The following is a 26,395-nucleotide window of genomic DNA, read 5'->3' on the forward strand; positions in this document are numbered from 1 at the left end:
GAATAACGCCACTTGGCAGAAGACTGAACAAAGAACCAGACTGCAATGTTTTGTAGTAACTTTACATACTATGTGCCTTAATTACTGGCAAGCCTGTCAAGAGCTTATTCCCACATGTGTCAGCACTTTCTTAATACACTGTAATTCATCATGTTAGCATGGCAGAAACAAGGTACTCTACGTCCTTACACTCATCCTTCTCCAAGTGCTGGTCTTGAACTGTGTATCCCACTGCAGCGTCTTCATCTGGTGAACAAAGAACAGACTATAGCATTGAGACAGTGAGGTCCCTGGAGTCCATCAAAGTCGTACATCACTGAGCACTTTACCCTGAGCTCCATAGCACTCCACATCCAAGAAGCATTGCTTTATCGTCAAAAGGACGTTCACTTAATAACAGCAGTAAATCCTGAAAGGCAGTCTAATTTTAGACAGAAAACTTGGCTATGAGGGAATCCTATCATTTTACCCTTTTGGCAATTTTATTTATTGAGTTCATTTTTATGCTAGTTGTGTGATTAAATTAAGATAGAAATTTATTTCTCCTATTTTAAAAAATAATTCATTTTGGATTGGGGGAAGGAGGGCAGGAAGGGAAAAACACTAAATAATAAACACTGCATTTCATTGGAAATAGAGTAATTTGAATTGCCATATTATGCTTTCTGGATCATCTCTTAACCCTTTGGCTCTTCTGAGTGAATTTAGAAATGGGCTCTCAGCCTGATTTTAGATGTCTGGGAAAGAAGTGGTGAATCTGAGTCCTGTCTCAGAGGAAAATTGGCATTGGATTCTAAAGCAACTTTGCTTTTAATAGTTATTCAGGTTGCTTATTTCACTTTTGCATTTCATTTTTATCATCAAATATAGAGAAGATAAATTTATCTCTCCAAAGTTTCAGATAGCATGAAATATGCTTCACATGATCTCGTAGGTGGTGCAAACATTTTAGAGTTCAGAAGGAAGGGACCAAGGATGTGGGTATGGGAAGTGGATGCTTTCTTTCTGGTTCTGCTGAGGCTTCGAGGAAAGTTCTCCCTGTGTGTCCATGTTGCCATCTGTTAAACCTATACTTGATGGCCATTCCTCATCCTTGACTTAGAAATACATCAGTGGGGTTAATGGTGGCATCTTAGTCAACAAGGGAGAGATCACCTATTTTGCATTAATCTTTTATATTAATTCACATGGCATTTTTCAATTATTGAAGCAAATTATATATGATAGAGACATGTTGACAGTGCTTAAATTTTAGTATCTGTCAAATATTGGGTATGTATTTAACAGGCATAAGAATGCCATAGTACAAACATATGAATATTAACCAACACCTCCCCCATCAAAGTGACAGTTTCATTGTCTCTATATTTGCACATAATCATGATATAATCATGATGAAATCAAGGCATCAAGGGAAACATACGTTCTTGTTTTTCTGTCTTCTAGAGACTTCCAGTCCAGGTGCAAGGCACGTGCATGGTTAGGTGCCAGTAGGAGGAAGTGCCTTGGAGGGAAGGGAGGTAGAGTGGTTAATATTGGCTCTGGGAGAACTTACCACTGGAGTTAGGCCCTGACTGATAGGAGAGCTTATTAGAGCAGGAGAGTGAATTTCAAGAAGAGAGAAAAACAACATACAATATTTTTTCTGAGTACACAATGTAAACATCTCTAAAGAAAGCTTTCCAGCTTTCTAGTGAAATGCAGTATTAAAATAGACATTGAATGCCTTGATAGGATAATAAAGCTTAATACATATTTTTTCTTCCAAAATTGCTTCTTTTCTTGTCTTCCTTTGTGTATTTATGGAACCAACATCCTGTCTGTCTTCCAGCTTCTAAATCTTAAAGGAATCTTTGCTCTTTTCCTTCCACTCTGTTGCTCACATCTGAATGTACATCAAAATCTTATTGATTTTTTTTTCTCTTCTGTAATATCTCTGCAAACCTTCCCTCAGCTCAGACCAGCAATAACTTCTCTATTGGGCTCTCAGCCTCCTGTTTACCTGACCAACTTATTTTATGCTTAGCTGTCAGATTATGTTTTTTTGAAGAACAACTCTTGCACATTTCTGCTCAAAAACCTTCAGCACTCCTCACTGGTTATAGAAAAGGTCCTTAGTTTGCATGCAAGAACCTCTCCATTTTGGCTCCATAGAACTTTTTATACTGTGTAATTCTGTTAAGCAAAACTACTCCATACTTTCTTTCTTCCTTGACTGCTCTTTCTACTTTGAACTCAGTGCCTACAGTCCGTGCTTAAGACATGACCTGTTGAATAAGAATACTGGAGTTTTGAAAATGAAATGTTAATTTATTAGAGGCTTTTATAAATTGGTTAATTAAATAGCATTAATAGAATTTAAGGATTAGTTATTCTTAAAAGTATTTCTATTCATATATAAGACCAACATTTTAAAATATACCTTCTATTTTCATTAAATCAATGGTCCCATTGCTTACTGGTAGAATTAGAAACTTTTAAAATCTCTTCCTTTCCAATAAATTATATTCTGAAAACCAAAATTCCAGATATAAGATTATAGCCAGCAGAGAAATAGGAAGAAGAGGAAGATCAATGTACTACTAATATTGTATTGCACTAACATAAATGTCTACATCTCATGATTTAATAAAATAAAGACTCATTCCTTGCCACGTAAAGTCCAATGCAGGTCAGGCAATCCTTGAGAGCAGTTCTCCATGCAGTGGCTTTGTGGTCCAGGCTCACTCCATCATATAATGTCACCGTCTCAACACACGGATACATTGGCACAATGGAACTAATTTTCAAACATTTCTTTTCTGTCATATTCTATTGATTATAACTAGTTGCATGGCCCATCCGAACTGCAAGGTAAATATTTGGTGAGTGCTACCATGTGTGCCACAGGAAATAAAGAGTTAGTAAGAAGTATGCTGGTGTAGCCCCAAGGACTAATATAGAAGATAGTAATCTGCCCATTACTAGCTGTGTGACTTTTGGCAAGTTGTTTAACCCTCTGGGTGTCAGTTTTCATATGTATAAAATGTACATTATTATGATAAAAATACCTATTGCATAGGGTTGTAGAGTTTATAATTCTTGTAAAGCGGTTGGAAGAGTGCCTGGAACATTCTAAGTTTGAGTTGATGCTAGTTATTATTGTTATTAATGTGGAAAACTTGGGATAAGAGACAAGGAGAACCATGACTTGGAATAAAGTTCTTAAAAAATACAGCTTAGTGGGAAAAGTAAAGGTACCTTTCAGCCTTGACAAGCTTTGGGGAAATAATTACAGTGGCCAAGTGGTCTATCAGGCAGTTTTCTTGAGAAGTTTGGGTAAAGAAGAATGTGGTTGTTTTTATTATTGTTATTCTGGTAAGGGAGCCTTTCTGAAAATTATGTTCAGAAGACCAGATTTTAAACTTATTGCATGGATAAAGAGGATTCAGTTGGTAAGACCAGTCTTTTAATTATTAAATGAACTGAAGGATGATCTTTTACTTCCTGCAAAAGAAAATGATAGAGGCATTCATTTATGAGGAAAAATGACACCTGTGGTGTCCAGGTGAACCAGAGAGTCAATGGAACCTGTGCAGAGGTGTTAGCTACAGCACACACTCTGGAGCTAGATTCTAGACTCCAAGTCCTGATTTTGCCTTTTACTGGCTGTGAAGCATTAATCCTCTTGTGCTTCAATTTCAGTTCCAGCAAAATGGGAATAATAAATAATTGTACCTAGCTACCCAACAGGGTTGTTGTAAAAATGAAAGGCATTAATATATTTAAAGCACTTTTAAAATGCTAGGTTCATAGTAAATGCCCGTTAATTATTAGCTGTTGTTATTATCTAGCTGGAGACAATGAATAATTATAAATCATAGTAAAGATGCTCAGGCGAGTAGGACAAAAAGTCATGAAGAGATGTGAAGAAAAATGTCAAGGGCGTGCAGCAAATACTGACTGTGAGGTATATTAAGTTGTGGTATAGAGTCCCCAAGGATGAGGTGGATCTCTGTGCTGGAGTCATTTACGTTCAGGGAAAATATGTGGAGTATGCTACAGGAGGTGTTTTTATGCTTGTGACGTTGCAGACAAGATGGCCTAATAAGGCATTTGTCACCTTGAATTTTTCTGATGACTAGGTAGAAAGCTGGAGACTGACATTGTTCTTTTCAGGGAAGAAACTAATATAAGCACTTATGTCAGGTGAGCCTTTCTAGTTCAGTCAGCAATGTGGTTCTAAGCTCAGTGTTGACATCAATCATTGCTTACAAAGGTAGAGGCTCTTCAGTTTCCAAAGTCAGGTATGGAATGGAGGCAGACACCTAGCTAATTTGGACAAAAATGTCAAGCAAAATAAGGGTGAGGAAGCTTTTACATTTAAATTATCTGGAAAAATTACTTTAATTCTCAACATCATTTTGCATGTTATAAACATTCCTGACTTCTATATATTTTGGATAACAAGTTTGTGGATTCCCTAATAAAGTATGTTTGCCGTATTTTGAAATTTCTTGGCATCACTTTTAATGTGTCAGAATAAACACAAATGTCAGGTACATATTCAGATAAGTGGCCTCTACTTTCTATTTTGTTTTTTTCTTAGGAGGAGGAGGAAACTTAGGTTCATTGTGAGACATAATGGAGGGGAAGTTTAGCATGCCCCTAAAAAAGAAGGAACTCTTACCATTTGCAATGGCATGGATGGAACTGGAGAGCATTATGCTAAGTGAAATAAGCCAGTCAATGAAGGAAAAATACCACATGATCTCACTCATTCATGGATAATAAAGACCATTATAAACTTATGACCAATAATAGATACAGAGGCAGAGCTGCCTCAAACTGATTGTCAAACTGCAGCAGGAAGGCCAGGGAGGGTTGGGGGGCAGGAGGGAGGGGGGTAAGAGATCAACCGAAGGTCTTGTATGCATGCATATAAGCATAACCAATGGATATAAGACACTGGGGGTGCGGGGGGTAGGGGAGGCCAGGGGATTGTCAAGGGCGGGGAAAAAATAGGACACATATGTAATACCCTTTGTAATACTTTTAGCAATAAAACAATAAAAAAAGAAATAAAAAAAACAAGCAATGGAGACTAACATCAGGAATCAAAGACCATTGGAAAATGGATATTGGGTGACTCACAGGAGTAAATAGGAGTCAAGATGATAGTGATCCATCTTGGAATTAAATGTGGATTAGTAACTTTAAGCATCAGGATATGTATTAAATGGATAGAGTGGGCTGATATCCTATATAATAAAAGCCTAATATGCTAAAAGAAAGTCATAATGGGGCACAGTGAGTGTTTAAAAAATCATTTTCAATATTTTATTATTTATGCTTGAAAATAAATAAAAACTCTCATTTTCTTAATATAAGTTATTGAAGGCAAACATTGTCAAAATTTTGGCCAACAGAGAGATGATGCAATGATTGTGTGTACATATACATATACATATACATATACTAGTATATATTTACTCATCTTTTAATGAACCAGGTTCAGAATCTTCTCAGAAGGAACACCACACTTTTGGACTGAGGCAATCTCAGTTTACACATATAGAATGAAAAGCAGGATGGTACAGTGGAAAGGTTCCAGGGTCATAAATTCAAAGAACCAGGTTCTTGTAGAGCTGGGGTTCCAACTCTGAAACTTTGAGTAAGTCACTTAACCTCATAGGGTCTCTCCTTTGCTGTACAATGGGAACAGTAACATCCTTTTATAATAAATGGGTTGAAATGTAAATATAATCAATGTCAAAATACACTTCTAATTGTAAAGTGCTAACAAGTTAATATACTATTATAATTATAATGCCATCACCGTCACGGCTGAACTTATCTTAAAACAGACAGCAAAGACCCTCTTACTGTCAATACATGTTCACGTGCACACACATGAATATTGTTAAATCTACTATAATTTTTTCTATTTTTGGCAAAAGTATTCAATTTTTTTTACAAATGTTCTTTTTATCCTTATTTTTAAAGGAAAAAACAAAATAAGTGAAGGAAAGCATAATAACTATCTTCTTTATTCTGAGTTTACCCAGCCACCCATGCCTGATAGTGAATGATCAGACCATAAATAATTATAACTTTACTTCAGCCTTTTCTCCAGGGGGATAGGACTAGTTAATGTTCGGGTCTAAAATCACCATTTCTCTGAAAGTAACATTCTTCTACTTATTCAGACTCCCTCCTCTCATGTCTGGTGTCTTTTGGCATGAAACAGAGAGCTGTAAACTCCAAATCTTGGATCTTGTCTGCTTAGGAAATTCATGATTGAACTCTTAACCTTTGGCATCTTTTATTCTACTCTCATGGAGAGCCCTCATCTGGCAGCTCTGGTGTAAAGAGGGAGAGATATTTCTAGAATATCAAGTTATTGTATGGACTTATGTCTCTATTGTTAAATACTGGCTTTCTGCCTCAAAATTAGTAGTTTACTATGTTTACTTAAGTGCTAGAAATTTATGGAGTAAATGTAGTTGAATTCTTGCTTCTAAAACAAAAACAAATACCAATTGGTGATTGCTTTCTATTTTTATGTCTCTGGATGGCTTAAACTGCCTTGCAGTAGCAAGTAAAAGTGTTACAGAACTCTTTTCCCCAGATTCTGATTGCTTTTTGTGGGATTCTCTGTGTATATTTTTTAGTTTTGATGCTGTCCTCATACCCAGGAAATCACTAAAAGAAAGAGTGGTGTTTATATTATGTTAAATAATTAACCATTTATTTGACTTTTTAATAGTTTGTCTGACAATCAAGGTGAAATATGAAATCTACATATGTACTGATAATTACCTAGGAGTCTTAGAAAATATTTGAAATCATTTAACCAGGAAGAACATCTGTGGAGGTAATGGGATCCCTAAGGTGAATTCATAGTATCATAAAAGCTCAAGTTAAAAGGCACTTTGGCTCCATGGAGAAGAATTCCAAATAATGTATGTAGATATTTCTCTCCCTCTCGAGGAGAGTGAGCACAACTCCTATTCTTACAGATGAACTGCACACAGTGACTTCCTTCGAGTGTACAGTATGGAATCAAGGAAGGAAGGGAAAGGAAGAGCAACTTCACAGTGGAGAAACCTGACAAATTCTACCTCAGACAGGTGATTAAGGCCAACATTGACAGTCATAAATCATGTAGACAGCATGTACCCTTGATATGATACGATGAGGCATCTTTCATCTGTGATCTTCCTCCTAAAATCTCATAGCCCTAGTCTTATCTCGAGTAAAACCACACACAAATTCCAATGATGGGGCATCTACAAAATACCTGACCACTACTCTTCTACACTGTCAAGGTCATCAAAAATAAGGAATATCTGAGAAACTGTCACAACAAAGAGAAGCCCAGATACAAGACAACAAATGTAATGTGGGATCCTGGGTAAAAACTAAGGAAATCTAAATAGAACATGAAGGTTAATTATTAATAATATACCAATATGGGCTTATTAATTATAACAAATATATCAGATTAATAATATGTTATCAGACTAGTAAAATGTTAATAACAGGAGGACCTGATTGTGGGAACTCTCTATACTACCTTGCAAATATTCTGTAAATCTAAAATTACTCTAAAAAATAAAGTCTGTTTTTTTTTTTTTAAAGGCACTTTGACAACTGTCCAATTGATATCTTTCTGGTGATCAAAACTCTGCCAAGATTCAGTGCCTTCTTGAATTCTTAAATGACAAGCAACTCACCATTTCCAAAAGTGGAACTTTGATTAATGCCCAACTCTAATTGTTTTGTCTTGTTTGTTTATATTTTTTGTAGGTAAGAGCAGCTACTAAAGAAATTTGAGGTGTTTTATAAAATGAGATATTGACCCAAAATCTGGCCAAAGGCTACACCAAAAAAGGAAATGACAGAATAATCTCACATATTATTTGTGATTTAAAAAATCTTAAATATTAGCAAGTGGAATTTAACAGCATTAAAAATAATAATACATCTTAACCATGTAGGGTTTACTCCAGGAATGCAAAGTTCATTCAATATTAGGAAAGCCAAAGGTGAAAAAAAGTTACAATTATCTCTGTAGGTGCAAAAATGGCATTTGACAAATCCAATATTCTTTCATGTTATAAAAGACTCAACAGAATAGGTATCAATGGATACTTTTAAAACATGATAATATACCTCCTTGTATATTAACCAAGCATATGAGAATTTCTTCTCGGGGGGAAAGGGGTGTGGGGGTGCGGGAAGAGACTGGACCCAAATCATACACCTATGGATGAGGACAGTGGGGGGTGGTAAGGGCAGAGGGTGGAGTGGGAACTGGGTGGAGGGGAACTATGGGGAGAAAAAAGATGAAAAACTGTAATAATCTGAACAATAAAGATTTAATTTTAAAAGAAAAAAAAGAATTTCTTAAAAATGCTTTTTGGAATTCCTAAACTCCTAAACACGCTGTGCCAATCCTTTCTCTCTTATTTAGCAAATCCTTTTTACTTTTAAAGTCATTTAATTTAGATGTTTCTATATAACTCATTCAAATATTGTATGAGAACTAGTTGATGTTCAATTTCCACTCATCCTCACTCAAAACAACAAAAACCAAGTTTCATTCTATTTAAAATATGGAGCCATTATTTTGCCAAAATAGACAAAAATGTTGCTTGGAAGAATACCATTTCATTTATCAACTATGGACTAAGAAACCACTCTGAAACTTTGCAGCTTAAAACAACAATCATTTTATGCTGTGTTTCCTCTACTGGGTGGTTCTTCTATTCTTATTTGGCATTTCTTAAGCAGTTTCACAAAATGGTAGTTGTTGCAGCTGTGGCTGGTGCTGGATGTCTCAGGCAAGGAACTCCTCCATGATAGCTCTTCTCTTGGTATCTCAGCTTTCAGAACCTATCCCCATGACCACTTTTTCCAGCAGGGTGTTCTGGGATTTTATCATGGCATCTCAAGGCTTTTGAAAAGAAGCAGAAGGTGCCAGACCTTATAAATGCCTGAGCTTGGAAGTCCTGGAACATTCTCCCATGTCCTATTGGTCAAGGTGAAATGTGGGGTTCGGGGAACGTATTTCCCCCTTGAGGGTTCTTGCCGCGTGAAGTTTGAAGAATAAAATTCGTGGACTAAAAGGACTTGTTAGTAAGAGGGTGGAAATTTATTAGAAGCAAATACAGACTCCCACGTAGGAAGGGGTTCCCAATGGGGGTAACCCACTAAGGACCTTTTTCTAAATGCTGTAGTTCTTTGTCTCTTCATGCTCCCTTCTAATTGGACCCCTTCCCCATTTTATGACCCTGTGCTTTTCTAATTGGTCACTCCTGCAGAATATCAGCTTCAAAGTCCAAATACTATGTGGTGCCCCCTCTTCCACTCCCCCTTATCCCGCAACATTCCTCTCCTGTGAACATGTGTTTCCCTCTTTCCAGCATCTGTCGACATTTCTCTATCCTCTGGGAAAGTATGTTTTCTTTATCCCCATACTCTGTGGCTTCTTTTTATCCTCTGTGAATGTCTGCCTTCTGGAGGCTCCAAGCCCTCACCTATGCATTCTTCCCCCATGGACCCTCTTTATTCCTAAGACTCCCTAAACCTGCCTATTTTTGTCCCTAGAATTCCTTTCATAAGCAGTTACAGGGCCAGCCAAAATTCAGTGGTAGTGGAAATATATTCCATCTTTTGAGGAGTGAAATGTACATACAAGCAAGAATGGGATTATTTGGGCTATCTTTGGAAACTTGCTACCACAATTAGTTTATGTGTGAAGTCAGAACTTGCCTACTTATCAGAATCTATCTCCCATCAGCTGGAATGCTTTATCATCTATCTATCTCTCTATATCCATCTATTATCTATCTATCTATCTATCTATCTATCTATCTATCTATCTATCTATCTATCTATCTATCTATCATCTATATATATCATTCATCTATCTATTATCTATCTATATCATCTATCTGAAATGACAAGTGAAGTATACTTTAGTGCCAGCTCAGCCAAGTGAGCCACGTGAAGGACATAGACTCCATTTTTTTTCTGGAAAGGAAAATTACATGGTCTGAAAAGAGTGTGTAAGGTCCTGAATGGGGGCTAAGACAGCATATGAGCTATATATTAGAACTATCCACTCCCTTACATATCTCACAGGTATTGCTACAATTTCTAAGTCAGCCACTATCTTGTGACTGACTCGATAAAAGGCTTTGGTGGGAAGGGATACTTTATCTTTGTTTTAGGCATTCCTCCTCTGCTTTGCCTTTTCAATTGTGGGGATGATGTTTTCAAACCCACTAAATGCAAGGAAACAATAGTGTCTTTCTTAGCTACTTGTAAAAGGTCATATGGAAAATGAGCATGGGCAGAGTGGCTTCAACTAGACATGCAGGCACATGCATAAATGAGCACATTTAGAACATTGTTTGTCAGAGTTAACCCCTTGCTTACAAGAAAAGAGCAGAATGCTTTCCTACCTGATTGTTTTAAATTGATGTGTGAAATAAAATAACAGGAGTAAATCACTGAAATTCTTACTTGATCTGTTAGAGCTTGAAGCTCTGAGAAGACCCAGTTTACAAAGGTGGTGCCTGAGGGAGGACGCTGCTCACTAAATAGGCAAGGACCTTTCTTTCTAGGTCTCTGTTAGGATAAGTCGTAGGAAGACCTTCGAAGGCCTCTAGCACTATAAAGATCATGCCCCTCCAACACATGTCAAAAGAAAAATAACAATTACCTGTAAATAACTAGAAGATATTAGAAGATATACATAAAATAGTCTGACATTTAGTCTGTTTTTTTCCATGTAATTACTTTAATGATTTAAAAAATATATAAAGCTGCTTCAATTTTTTTCTCACAATTTAGTGTTCTTGTTTATTGGGGCCTAAATACCTGCATTGCTTTGGGGAAATATAGCTCTGGTTCAGATCCCTTTCTCAGGAAACCCCAAAAATTACTTCTTAGGAAGTCTAGTAGGATGGTTTGCTCACAGATATAGTTTATTGACTGATATTTTTATACTGATCTAAGAGTACTGTTTACTTTTTGTTGCAATATGACTGCTTTGGAAAGAAACTGGTGAGGTTAGGATATCTTCAGATTTCTGAAAATATTTTATTATAATAGACCTAACCATACATAGGAGAATTACAATACTTCATAAATCATTTGGGGGGTGGAAATCTAGTCTTCAATGACACTATTTCCAACAGCAAACATAAAAAAATACTTTAATTCATTTTCCATAGTGTATTTTTCTAAATTTATAAAATTCTGCTTTATGATTGCCATGTATAAGCAAGAAGGTACTTGAACATATGCTGTGCTGTTAGAAACTCTTGTAAATAAACACAAATAATGGCTTTAAAGAAATTATTTTGGCAGCTTTGCTCAGTTCACATGCAAAGAGTGTATTTGCTTCTCCAGTAAGGAATACATGAAAATCCAAGCCCTCTGACCTATGTGTGAGATGTGCACATGAGAATGAATAATAATAATAAAAATGTTTTTAAAAATCCAGCATGTCTTTCTATCAGAATGGAGCAAGATAATAAATACCCACTGTACATAAACGATGTCTGAAAGGTTGAGAACTTGTGCAATCTGAATTAAATTTTATGAAAATAGTGCATGGCGTGTATGATTTCATTTTGAGTGCACAAGTCACTTTTCTGCTGATATTCATTTTCTCCTTCACCCCCCTCCTTCCTTATCCTATCACCCCTCCTCCTTTCAACTTCTAAAAGAAGAGAACACTGTTCTCAGAACTCTCTCAGCCTTTCTTAATTGAAAGCAATGATTCTGAGTCACTCCTTTATATTAAGTGAAACTCTCTTGCATGAATCTCCAGGGATGAAGTGATTAGCACAGCAAGAAGCCGGCAGACTCCAGTTATCCCTGCAAGTAGTGGAAAGAATTAAATACAATTTTGCAAAGATAACACTGAAAGAATGGTATTTTCTTTCAAAACATGTCCCTCTCTGAAACATCAGTGCAGACATATGTCGAGATAGAAACCGTATCATATTTCTAACAGTTGAAAACTCAGATTTCATCAAACAAGACTGTTTGTTCTCATGCCCAAACTGTATCCTACACTGTCCCCTTGTCTGGACTATAATAGAATATAACATTAACTTCGGACAGTAGAGGTTGAGTTGGTGCCAACCTTACTAATGAACATGTGGTTTCAATAATAATGTGGCTACTTGCGCGTTAGGTGGCAAGGTGCCAAGTACTTAATGTCGAGGGGGCAACTGATGTAAAAAGTACCGTCTCCTGATATGATTGCATTTCCAAAAATGCTCCTGGCCCAGATTGAGACTCAGTAAATCAGGGATTGTCACTCAGCATCAGGGAGTTTAAGGCAATGACAGAAGAGGAGGAACCCTGCAGATCTCTCTGTGAACCTAAAGCATCTCAGAGTCTCGATGATACAGATATGGACAACAATACAGTGTGGAAGCACTTAGCCTGGGCCAGGAGGGTGAGTGTGTGAAGAAGAAGGATTATGATCACTCCCTGCTTCAAGTTCCTAGTGTTCTGGACTCTGGGACTCGAGGGTCTGAAAGCTAGAAGACAGTGAAATGAATTACAGTTTAATGATATTCCCACTACACTGACAAAACGGATTCAATTACATAATGGTAGCATTAAATGTTATTAAGAAGGGATCCAGAGTCTTGAAGCCAGACTCTCAGAAAATCACGATAAGCTGCTTAAAACAGCTGAAATAGCACATTTATAGGCTTTCCAGTCCTCAATTTATTGAAGGGGAAAAGAGTTACATTTGCTCAAACATTCTGCAGTGCTGTCTGTTATCAGGGCCTTAGTACATGGAAACGGGGTGTTAGGATAGATCAGATTTGATTACTCTATCGTAAAGTGTACTCTCCCATCCCCCCAAATGCTTTTGAGGAGTGCAGAGCCAAATGGCTTGCCTGAGACATTGGTGGTCTGGGATGGCTTGGTGGGACAATGATTTTTTGTGGGGTCAGGACCCTTTCTGTAAGGTGAAGAGGATGGACAGTGTTTCTTCAATTCTATCTTTGCCTTTGAATGAAAGACCTTTTATTTTTATTTCACTTTTAAGTTTGCTTACTATAAAAATCATTCTTTGTGGTGGACAGTTTTGTCAAATGCAGAGTTGTGTATCTATCACCACAATCAACACACAGAGAATTCCATCACTTCAAAAAATGTCTTCATGCTGCATGTTAAATTCCCTCCTTACCACCAACCCGTGGCAACCACTGATCTGTTCTCCATCCTAGAGTTTTGCTTTTTCTTGAATATCATATAAAGGGAATCTATAGTATGTAGTCTTTGGGTATGACTTCTAGCACTTAGCAAAATGCCTTTGAGATTCATCCATGCTTTTCATGTACCACTAGATTCTTTTTATTGCTGAGTAGTATACCATTGTTTGAATGTTTATCCTTTCAGCATTGGACAGTTGTGCTGTTTCCAATTCTTGGTGACTATGAATTATGCAGTTATAAACATTTGCATACAGGCTTTAGTGTGAATATAGGTTTTTACTTCCTTAGGTAGAAATTTGAGTGTGAGATTATTGGAGCATATACTAAATATAGGTTTAACTTTATAAGAAGCAGCTAAATTCTTTTTCAAAGGGGCTATAATATTTTGCATTCCCAACAGCAAAAGATAAGGGCTCCAGATCCTTTCTATCTTCACCAACTTTTGGCACTGTCAGTTTTTTTTTTTAATTTAAATCAGTTAAGTAGTGATAACTCATTGTGGCTATAATTTTCATTTCCCTAATGATTAATGATGTTGAGTATCTTTTCATGAGCTTATTTTACCATCTGTATATATTTGTTTGATTAGGATTCTGTTCAAATTAATTTATCTATTTTTAAACAGAGTTGTTTTCTTATTGTTCAGTTTTGAGAATTCTTTATATATTCTAGATACAAGTCCTTTGTCAGACATGCTATTTATAAATATTTTCTCTCAATATTTGCATTGATCCTTTTATATTATCTTTTTAAAAAAATATATTTTATTGATTTTTTACAGAGAGGAAGGGAGAGAGATAGAGAGTTAGAAATATTGATGAGAGAGAAACATCAATCAGCTGCCTCTTGCACACCCCCTACTGGGGATGTGCCCGCAACCAAGGTACATGCCCTTGATCAGAATCGAACCTGGGACCCTTCAGTCCACAGACCAATGCTCTATCCACTGAGCCAAACTGGTTAGGGCCCTTTATATTATCTTTTATAGAGCAAAAGTTTTTAAATTTGATAAAGTACAATGTAATCAATATTTTTATTTTTGAAATTATCCTTTTGATGTTCTATCTAAGAATTTGATGCAATTTAATACAAGGTCACATAGATTTAGCCTATGTTTTCTTCTAGAGATTTTCTAGTTTTATATTTTACATTGGATCTATGATCTATTTTGAGGTTTTTTGTTTTATTTTTGTTTGTTTGTTTTTGCAAGGTATGGGTTGAGGTTATTTTTGGTGTATGTATATACTCTAATGCAGTTTGTCAAAAAGATTAATCTTTATCACAGGATTGCCTTTGCAACTTTGTCAAAATCAGTTGATCATATTTGCATGTCTTTGGCTGATCTCAATTCTATTTCATTGATTGATATGCCTAGCCACTCATAGAAAATACATTCTTTTTACTGTAGCTTTTAATAAATCTTGAAAACGCATAGTGCAAGTCCTCCAACTTAGTTCTTTTTTTAAAAAATAGTTTTGGCTATTCTCTTTGATATTTAAAAACAATCTTGGTGAGATATTGATTGAGTTTGCATAAAATCTATACATCAATTTTGAGAGAATTGACATATTAATAATGTTGAACATCTTATGATTATGAACATAGTACATCACCACTATTCTAGTAGTTTGATTTTTATTCATCAGATTTTCAGTTTTTAGCATACTATATTCTTGAATGATAGCCTTGCTGGATAGAGTATTCTTGGATTCAGTCCTTTGCTTTGCATCACTTTGAAATTTCTGTCCATTCTTTTCTGGCCTGATGTGTTTCTGTTGAGAAATCATTTGATAATCTAATGGGAGATCCCTTGTATGTAACTTTCTGTCTCTCTCTTGCAGCCTGTAAGATTCTCTCTTTGTCCTGAACATTTGCCATGGTAATTATGATGTGTCTTGGTGTGGGTCTTTTCGGGTTCACCTTGTTTGGGATTCTCTGGGCTTGTGTGACTTTTTTCTTCCCCACCTCAGGGAAGTTTTCTGATATTATTTCTTTGAATAGGTTTTCTAATCCTTGTTCCTCTTTCTGTTGTTCTGGCACCCCTATTATTCATATGTTGTTTCATTTCATGTTGTCCCAAAGCTCCCTTAGGCTCTCCTCCTGTCTTTTAATTTTTTTCTCCAATTGCAGTACAGTTTGGGTGTGTTTTGCTTCCTTGTCTTCTAATTCATTAATTCGGTCCTCTGCTTCTCCTAGTCTACTATTGATACTTTCAATGGTGTTTTTTATTGCAGCTATATCGCTCTTTATTTCTTCTTGTGTCTTACTTAAGTAGTTGATTTTTTCATCTGTTTCTTCTAGCTTCTTGCATATGTTATTGATTTTTCCCTCCATCTGGTTTATGCACTCTAGGACCCTTATTCTGAATTCTTTTTCTGTCATGTTGCATGCCTCTGTATCACTTAGCTGCTTTTCTGGCGAGTCCTCCTTTTCTTTCCTTTGGGGGTTTCTTTGTCTACCCATGTTTGATCTCACCAACATATATAGATAGTGAGTCGCTCAGTGGCTGCTCCCTGGGTAGCAGTGGCTCCTCGGGCTGTGGTTGCTCCTTGGGCAGTTGTGGTAGCAGCTGCTCCTCCGTTGGTAGCAGGTCCTCTGATGGGTACTGTTCACAGCTGTGGTGGCTCTTCTGGCTGGTGGAGGGAGGCTTCACACACAGCAACTGTTCCTCAGACAGAGTGTGTGGTGATCAGGAGGCCGCTGTTGCTTGGATCTGCTGCGTTGATTTAAAGGCACAAAATACAACACAACAAGGCACAACGTACCAGGCACTGAACACAAATGTATTTACAGTATTAATAACCCCAAATAAAGGTGGCCACCCAAGCTAAAAGAGTTGGGGGATAAGGAAGAAAGGAGAAAAAGATAGAAGAGAAAACAGAAAAAAAAAAGTTAAGAGAGAAAAGAGAATGAAGTAGAAGAGGGGAGGAGACTATTCATATGAGGAGAAAACTCCAATAGAACTGCCACTGATCCCAACAAATTCCAACAACGGATCCCTGGAGATGAATACAAACTACAAACAAGCAATAATATCATGGGAGGCAAGGGAAACCAGAAGCCCAAAAATAACCGGGGTTGGGGGCTTGGGGTGGTGGGGGGGGGAGTGGGAAACAGAAAAATAAAAATAAAAATCAGAACAACCTCACAAACAATCCTTAAAAAACCCCCAATATACTCAACAATCAAGCAAACAACAACAAAACAATAGAGAAAAGAAGAAAAAAAAATTTGAATAGTGAAGAAAGATAAGGGAGAGGTGTATAAGGATTTAGAGCAGGTGATTGGAAATAGGATATATAAGTAGGGTGAAATTTAGACAGGGGGTAAAAAGAATAGGGAAAATCTAAAGCAGGAATAGGGTAAGAGAAATAGGACAGCAAAAGGGGAAAAGTGGGGAAGAGGGTTTTAGCACAGAGGCAAAATTGAGGTAGAGGAAAATGATGCTAAAGGAACGATGAAAATAGAATGGAGAACACTAGTCCCAAAATAAAATAAAGAGAAAATAAAATGGCCCTTTAAAAAATGGTAAAATGGTAGCAGTAATAATACTGGTTAAAAATAAAAATGTAGTAATTAAAAGGGTAAAATCAGGTGATGAAAAAAGAAAAAAAAATGGTTTCTTAGTTAAAAGGTGAAAAAATAATAATAAAAAAATATAACTAAAACTGTGCAGTAATGAAGGTGCTTCAGATCTTCTACTCTTCTTTTTGGCACGCCAGGTATTCAGGAGAATGTTGAATTTCCCTCTGATATACTGTTCCTCCGTGTTGTAAGCCACAGTCCAGCCTTTATCTGTATTTACAGAAGAGTCAGTTAGTGGCTCTGCCTCTGGGTGGCAGTGTGTTGGGATTGACCTCTGAGGCTATAAGTCCTCTCTGACCAGGTGTTCTCTATTGTACCTGAAACTGGCTTGGGAAAGTCCTCTGCCCAGAGCTGGTTCCCCAGTCGTCACTCCCTGCTCTGTTTCCCAGGCTCCCCAAAAACAACCTTCCCTTACAGGCTCTGCGACATACCCCAACTGGGTAATCCCATGCACTGGGTTCAACAATCAAACGCACAGATTTCAGAGGAAGTGTAAAAACAAGAGCCTGGGAAGCTGTGTGAACAGGGCTCCAACTTTCAGATCTGCGTGGAGTCTCTGTGCACTCTCTCTGGCCCCTGGCACCAAGTAGCCAGCAGACCGGCAGAATCTGAGGCTTCCCATTTGCATCCAGTCCAACTGTGGGCTTATTTACAGTGTTCCCTTCTGCCAGCAGCCCTGGGGAACCCTTCCACACTCATGGGTCACGCTGGCCACGACGGCTGCGGACTTTGTGGGGCACAGATCCTCCCCCCCCCCCCCCAGGCGCTCCACTCTCCAACCTAAATTGCAAACCGCACCTTTGGGGGAAGTCTAACCTTTCTGTGGGGAGAAGCAGGGCTCCTCTGAGTTCACGTAGTCACGCTGCTTGAGAGCCGTTGCTTCCGGGTTAGTAGCTGATCTCTAGATGCTGGTAACAGCCACTCAAGATGGTGCGGTCTCCGATGCTGATCTGGCCCACCGGGAGAGGTTTCAGATGCAGTCTCCAACCATCCTTTTTTTTCTGGGAGTTCTCTGTCTTTCTCAGCTGCAGACTGTCTCTCAGCTGAATCTCCTCTGCTTATTCGGGCTGTATGTTACCCGTTTCAGCTGCTCACCCTTATCTGCTCCCGGACAAGGCACCAATACGTCCGTCTAAACCTCCGCCATTTTTTTTCCTCCAAAGCAATGTCAATGTACGAGAGAAACATCATTGGCTGCTTCCTGCATGCATCCTACTGGGGATTGAGCCTGCAACCCCGGGCATGTGCCCTGACTAGTAATCAAACTAGCAACCTTTTGGTGCACCGGACAATGCCCAACCATCTGAGCCACACCAGCCAGGGCTAGAATACTCAATTCTCACAAGTGCTTGCCTCTAAATTAATTTTAACAAAATCATCTTGAGGTAAAAATTATCTCACATTTACAGCATGCGTATATAAACATACACAAAAAAGACACAGAGACCTTTTAGCCATGAGAAAAACTCACTGGTTTATAAAAGAACAGTTGGATTTAAATTTTACCCTGAATGCATTTACAATTTATATCTGTCTTAGACAAGTCAAGTTCCAAATGACCTTCTATTTAAAATAAGGACAACTGTTTTTAATACCTCAAAGAATTGAGTTGACACTTAAATGACATCATAGATAAATCAATTTATTGAAATCCTCTTTTGAAACTTCAAGAGACTAATTAAATATTCATTTTTTGAATGTCTAATTTCATAGCTGGCTTTTTCTAAATGTGTGCACAAAAATTAATTTAGAAATATCAAAGGATCCTCATCTTGGCCTCTTAGGTATAAGTAAGAGACTGACTGTGGTGGGCCTTATTGACCTGGAAGACTGGATTCCAAAGTTAATGTTGAGATCTGTGGGTTCTGAACAAACTTCTAAGGAAAACCAGCCCCTACATGCATATCTCCAGATGATCCAAATCCAGTGAATACCCCTTTAGGACTGCTCTACACCCTGTAGGAAGTTTTTCCTCACATAACCCCACAAAGATTCTTAGTTACGTAAGAATTATTGAGCAAGAGGCAGCAAAAGCTCACCTTAAAACTTGCTTACAACTTATGTAACTGTGACTCTTTCCAAGGCACAGGCCTCTCTTCCTGGGCTCCTATCTGGGGTGAACCCATTCCAGGACACCCTGCCCTTCTCCCTGGGGCTCTACCAGCTTCTCTGGGATCAGCTGGGCTACTGCATTTGACCATTCTTGACACCCATCTCCACCATTCCCTCTAGGTTTGGTAATCTGAACAACTATCATCACCCAATTGGCTATTTGGATAGGGGGAAGCAAGTGTTCTTTCTTGTTCAGAGCTAAAGAGAGATCAATCTCTCATTTAATCAGCACAGATTTTGTTCAGACTATAGGTAGCAATCCAATTAAAAATCAAAATTAAAAACAGAAACCCAATGTGTGTGTGCGTGTGTGTGTGTTAGTGTGTTAGTGTGTGTGTGTGTGTGTGTGTGTGTGTGTGTGTGTGTGTGTTTGTGTGAGCACATGCACTTTCCCTGCATTATCTCAACCTTTAGCCATCTGAGGATTTTCTAAGAACAGCTCAAATTAAGTCATGGTGTGCTACTTAGAGCAAGGAGGCTTAGAATTCTAAGAGAAACTCAACCAAGTTCACCCTCTGCGAAGGGGAGCTAATGGAGCACAACAGAATCCTGTCAACTGTGCCAAATAAATGTCAATGTAAGAAATGTCCAAAACTATAGAGCAGTGATTTTCAACCTTTTTCATCTCAGAGCACGCATAAACTAATTACTAAAATTCTTCAGCACACCAAAAATATATATTTTTGCCTATCTGAAAAAAAAGTATAATTTTGATTTATTCATGCCAGACAGCTATTGTTATGTTGGTTGTTTTCATTTTTAAAATTTGACAATTTAAGGGAAAAGAGGTCAGTGCTCCTGGGTAAATAGTCATGTATTGCGTGTTTTTTTACATTTTTGTGGCATATTAGTGTGCCAAGGCACACCAGTTGAAAATCACTGCTATAGAGAATTTTATAAGAATTTATTGTTGGCAAACTGACAACATATGCCAGGGAACAAGATCTCAAAATGATTCCTAAAAGTTTTTTATTCAACTATGTTGTACAGCTGAAACTAATATAACATTGTATGTCAACTGTAATTAAAAAATGAGAAAACAATTTTAAAAAGAGTTCTTTATTAGGACAAATCTGGGTTTTAAATCTAGGTTCCTCATCTACAAGCTGAAGTTTGGGTAAATTACCTTCCCAAGGTGCAATTTCTTTATATATAATACTAGAGCCCCAATGCATGAAATTCATTAAAGAGTAGGCTTTCACAGCCGCAGACGGCTGCCTAGATCCCATGGTTGCAGCCCTGGCTTCGTCCTGGAAAATCATCCAGAAGGACATCTGGTCATATTACACTTTTATTATTATAGATAGTAAAGGCATTTCCTGTCTTAGGATCCCTGTGAATGTTATATGAAGCATTGGGCTTCTAGAAGATCCATTATGAGTAGTTGTTATTACTATTTTTGTTGTTGTGCTATTTGCAGAAACTAAATGTAATGTTTTTAAGTTCTTTAGGTACCTAGTGATTAGCTCACCCCAAGGTCTTCTGAACAGTAGATCTGGAAATAAGAAGCATCTGCTCTTTTTGTAGAAGTTTTTTCTGGAGTGGATGATTCTATGCTAATGGTGAAGAAGCAGCTTTCAAATAATACCCCATAAAACTATATCTAAAAACTCAACTCCTGTGGTCATCTCTTCTAAGAGCTTAAGGCTCAGCGTTTTCTCCAACAAGAAAATAGGCCCCTTAGAGTTCATAACCCTGCAATGTCTTGGCCATCTGTACCCATCTGGTACATTAAACCATCAAACTAGAATATAATATTGTATTTCTTGGACTGGATTAAAAGTGAGTTCTCTTTAGCTCAAATGACACCCCTGCAATCAGGGCAAGAGGGCTGTAATTGAAATGTCACTCAGCAAGCATACTAAGAACAGTAGAAAGGAAGATGACTCCCTTGCCTTGTGGTGATTGCCCTCCTTTGGAGGATTAGCAAGATGGTCAGAGGATGAGCAGAAGGCAGCACTTGTTCTCTTAGCTCTACTTCTTCCTTTTGCATGAAATGTAGTTTGTTTTAGGAACTGAACACCAGTGATGCAGCCATTACAATTTCTCCCTTAGAAAATCAAGATTTGTTTTATTCAAAAATAGACTAGTTAAGATTATGTGAGCTGGGTAGATGAGAGGTACTTCTGTGCCACATCATTCTTTCACTTAATTATTTACCAGAAATGTATTCAATACTTTGCCTATGATTGGCTGGCCTTCAGGGCATAATGCTGATTTTTTTTTTCTCTAATGAAGTTTATGGTCTGGTGAAGGGATATAGCTACTAATCAAATAAATGCAAAGATAAATGTATTTGAGAATTTATTACTCTGAAGGAAAATTACCTGGTTGGGGATTCTGGGAAGTCTTTTCCAATTAAGATAATTTCAGAACTAGGCGAGCCTGTAAAGGGAAGGGGAGAGACATATAGAAAAAGCATACAGCAGATAACTGAAGCAGCATGTACAAGGGTCCTGAGGACAGAGGGGCATTGGATTTGCTGAAAGAAGAGCAGTGAAACTGTAGTATAGAGAGTGAGAGAAGAGGAGGGTACAAAATAAAGCTGGAAAAATGAGGAGTGGTCAGGCCAGCCAGGTTTTGTAAGGAATATATAGAGTTTTGGATGCCATTCAAAGGGCTATGGAAACTAAGAGTTTTAGATGGGGCAACAGAAGGAGGGGTGACATGGTCTAATTTGAAAAGATCACAAGGGCTGCAGGGTGGAACAATAGATCAGGAGGATAAGTGAGAGTAAATGTGGGAAGAATGGTTAAGAGGTATGAGGAAGGTTTCCTTTTTTCTCTATAGATTGGACAAGCTTGAGTAAGTATAAATGTCAAAGAGAAAGATTCAACTCAGAGAAAATGCTAAATATGAAGGAGAAAGGAGTTAGTGAAATATTCTTGCAAAATCCAGTGTAATATTTGGAGCAATTGGTCTTAGAAAGGATAAGGGCTAATTCTACTTTAACAGAAGAGGAGGAAGAGAGGATGGGTGTAGATGTAAGGAGTTCATTGTGGGAGCTCTTGTTTTGTGGCTTTTATTTTTAAACTTATGTATTTATTTATTGAGAGAGAGAGAGAGAGAGAGAGAGAGAGAGAGAGAGAGAGGGAGGGAAAGAGAGAGAGAGACATCAAGTTGTTGTTCCACTTATTTATTCATCTGTTGGTTGATTCTTGTGTGTGCCCTGACCAGAGATTAAACCTGCAATGTTGGCATATCCAGATACTTCTCTAACCAACTGAGCCACTTGGCCAGGGCTGTGGCTTTTATTTTCTTTGTGAAGTAGAATGTGAGGTCATTTGTTATGAGTGAGAAGAAAGGTGGGGGATAAAAGGGAAAACTAGAGATCTGAGGAGAGTGGAGAAAGTTTAAAATGTTCACTAGAAAGGTGGGAGGGAGAACTGATAGATGCATGTTGGAATCTTGCTGAGATGTGTGGTGTTAATGACTTCACCATGATGCCAATGGGCTCTATGTGTCACTTTCTCCATCAGTAATCAGGCTCATGCAGAGGGGAAAGCTAGCTGGGTTCAGGCAAGATTAGGATTTGGTTAGCAGCTGCTGTTTCAAATATAAAAAAGAAGGGAGTTTAAGTCACTGGCAAATATGTTATTAAAATGATGTACAATGGAATATTTAAGTATGGAATAGAGAGATTTGAAAAAGAAGGCTGATAGTATAGGAGAAATTAGAAGGATCAGTGGAATGGAGATTCCAAAGAGCTTGAAGAACATTTATATTTTGAGGGGTCAAACTAGTGAGCTGGATAGAAAGGAGTTAGTAGGAACCTGATTTAATAACTTTGGTGATAGAGAGGTTTGGGATGATAAGTTCTAGAGTAATATTGGAAGACTAGAGGCCCAGCGCACAATATTGCGTGAGACCCAGACCCACCATGCCAGTGGGACCCAGACTGACTCCCTTCACACCAGGCAGGACCTGGGACACAGAATCAAGTCCCCTCACACCCATGCATGCCTTGCTGAGCATTCAGCCTCCTGGTGACCAGTCTTTGGTTGTTCTGTCGTGATTGTGTCACAACCAAGGGGTTTTTATAGTAGAGATTAGAGGCCCAGTGCAAAAAAAATTGTGTACTCAGGGGGGTCCCTCAGCCCAGCCTGTGCCCTCCCACAGTCTGGGACTCCTCGGGGGATGTCCACCTGCTGGCTTAGGACCGCTCCCTGGGGGATCGGGCCTAAGCTGGCAGTAAGACATCCCTCTGGCAACCCAGGAGCCCTCGGGGATGTCTACTTGCCAGCAGGGACCAGGTCTAAGCTGCAGTCAGACATCCTTAGCGTTGCTGAGAAGGTGGGAGAGGCTCCCGCCATCACTGCTGTGCTGGCAGCCATCAGCCTGGCTTGTGGCTGAGCAGAGCTCCCCCTGTGGGAGAGCACTGACCACCAGGGGGAAGCTCCTGCATTGAGCGTCTGCTCCCTGGTGGTCAGTGTGTGTCATAGTGACCAGTCATTCCCAGTTGTTCTGCTGTTAGGGTCAGTTTGCATATTACCCTTTTATTATATACCTGGTGCATGGGTGGGGGCTGGCTGGTTTGCCCTGAAGGGTGTCCTGGATCAGGGTGGGGGTCCTGCTGGGGTGCCTGGCCAGCCTAGGTGAGGGGCTGAGGGCTGTTTTCAGGTTGGTCAAGCCCCCTAGCAGGGACCCTTACCCCTTGAGGGTGTGGCCAGCCTGGGTGAGGAGCTGATGGCTGTTTGCAGGCTGACCACAGCCCCCAGCCACCCAAGCTCCCAGTGGAGGCTGGCTGGAAGCAGGTATCTGGGATTTATTTATCTTCTATAATTGAAACTTTGTTGCCTTTAGCGGATGCCACAGCCAGCCAGGGCTGGTGGGAAGCTTGGCTTTCTCCATTGCCAGGGAAACCAAGCCTCCTGCTTGCTCCAGCTCCATGGCTGCTGGCCTCCATCTTGGTTGGGTTAATTTGCATCTAGTCGCTCTGATTGGCTGGTGGGCGTGGCTTGGGGCATAGCGAAGGTATGGTCAATTTGCATGTTTCTCTTTTATTAGATTAGATAAGTCCCCATGACTATTTTCTATTTTTCTGACAGGCCTGGCTTTCTGAACAAGGAACACTGACAAACTTGGTTAAAGGATGAAGGACTAAGTTTTGGGACTGTCCGTTGGAAAATTATTTAGAGGACAGAGAGATGAGAGTAAACCAGCAAAAAGACTGAAGGGCAACAACCAGTGAGGTAAGTGGAAAGCCAAAAGAGTGTGATATCCCACAAGCCACGATCGAGGCCTGAGAATTGATCACTAAATAGAGTGAAATTAAGATTATTGGAGACTTTGACAAGAGCAGTTTTAATAGAGTGCTGAAGGCAAAAGCTTGAAAGGAGTGAGTACAAGAGAGGATGGAAGGAGAAACAGGGACAGTATAGAACTGCATTGTCCAATATGGGACACTCAACACAGTTGGCGATTGAGCCCTTGAAATGTAGCTACTCTGAATTGAAATGTGCTGTCAGGGTAACATACACATCAAATTAGAATTTAAAAAGAATGTAAAATATTTCTATAATTTTTATAACAATTACATGTAGAAATTGTAATATTTTGGACATGTTGGGTCAAATAAAACATGTTAAATTTAATGTCACTTGTTTCTTTTTACTTTTTTAATGTGGCTATTAGAAAAATCAGAATTACAGATGTGGCTCATTATATTTATACTGGACAGCACTAGTATAAATGATGCTTTCAAGTTGTTTATTGTAAAGGGAAGCAGATAAATGGGTGCTAGCTGGTGGTGAAGTGAGGTTAAGAAGAATCCACACTATGGGCATGTAGATTATTCATGCAGAGTAGAGTAACAAGAGGGAAGTAAGGTCTGAAAGCAGAGAGGTGGGTATTTTAATGGAAGTTCCTCTTCTGTATTTTTACTGACATAGGGAACCCATCCTCAAGCTGAGAAAGAAGTTCTCTTCGGATACATACTATCAACCTCAGAGTATGATAAAAGCTGCTTGCCAGTAGATTGCTTAGAAGAAAAGGAAGGGACACTATTAGGGCACTTTCTGGGTTCACTGATAGTTCATAACTGAAGATATACAATGAAACAACCCATTGGAGTCTCATCCCACTTGGTCATCTTTTTTTAAAAATATTTCTTCAACTTCAATTTATTTTTATCAAAGCAGAAAATCAAAGGTTTTACCTTCAACCCCTTTGGTTTGCTCAGTGTTCAACCTAGTTCCTCCTGCTGCAGGCAGATTGATTTCTTTACAATGTAATTGCCACAAAAATGTTTGAGTCCAGAGCCCTAGAATTTCCAACGCATCCTTTTGTGTTTCTTGTTTTCCCATTTCTTTTCTGCCTTCAGGAAAAAAAGCAAGAGGACAGCCATGCCTGACTCTGTCACTTTAGCGGAGGCTGTGTGGGCTGGAGAGGCAGCTTTCCCCCTGAACTTGGCTGCTCCTGGCCTTATGGCAGCCAGGCTTCAAAAAGAAACCACCACTTCCTTCCCCAGCCCCATTGCCAGCATCATAGGCAGCTGGGCCGATTAAACATTTGAGTTTAACTTTGGGCTACTTTAAACACTTGCTTTATTCCAAAAAGCTAAACTGAGAGTAATTTCCAGGTAGCTCATAGGGATATAGGCCATTTTTATGTCCCAGTATATTGTGTGGTTTAGAAATCTTTCTTCATAGTTGTAACACCCAAAGATCAAACATAAAATCTCACACTGACCCCTGTGTTTCCTGAATGGGACCCTGGGCAATGTTAAGATGGCTGGACAATCAGCCAAGCTATGCCAACAGTGACTTTCAGACTTGCGACTCTCAGAGGTGTCAAATGATTATGTTCTGGTGGGGAGAAAAGTAGAAGGAAACTGAAGTGACCATTCTAAGACTCAGATTTAGTTTGAGGTTTGGCTGGGATTAAAACTTGAAAATGCTCAGTGTGTTGAACTCTTTTTTCCTCCCTAGCTGTCTTAGAGCAATGATGACATAAAAATACTCCGAATTTACTTTCTGTGAAGTAGTTGCAGTTCATCTTTGAGCTTATGAGCATCTGCAGCTAAAAGGCCATAAACAATGGAAGAGTTTATAAGATTGTGCTGTGAGTTGATACAATCTGGCAGGGGAGGAGACAGCATTTAGGACAAAGAAATATTTTACAGTACATACATTTTTAGAATATAACTGCTTTAAAGGATAGCGTCCTTTCTCTCTCACCTCTTTCTCCATTCCTTTTGGCCTCCTTTCCCCCCCTTCTTTTCCTTTCATTTCTTTCCTTCTTTTTTTTTCTTTCCCTTCTCCCTCCCTCCCTACTTCCTTTCCTCTCTTCCTGCCTCCCTCCCTTCCTTTTTGTTTTTCCTCTCTCAAAATCATTTGTTTCCATTTAATTGTACCTGTTTCCTCTAATAGTTAACTTTTTAGTCAGCTATTTAAACATTTTATAGATTTATCTGAGCTTATCATCATTATTTTCTTGGCTGACCATCCTGGAGTCAT

This window comes from Myotis myotis, unplaced genomic scaffold, assembly GCF_014108235.1.
Source record: "Myotis myotis isolate mMyoMyo1 unplaced genomic scaffold, mMyoMyo1.p scaffold_m19_p_3, whole genome shotgun sequence".
Classification (NCBI taxonomy): domain Eukaryota; kingdom Metazoa; phylum Chordata; class Mammalia; order Chiroptera; family Vespertilionidae; genus Myotis; species Myotis myotis.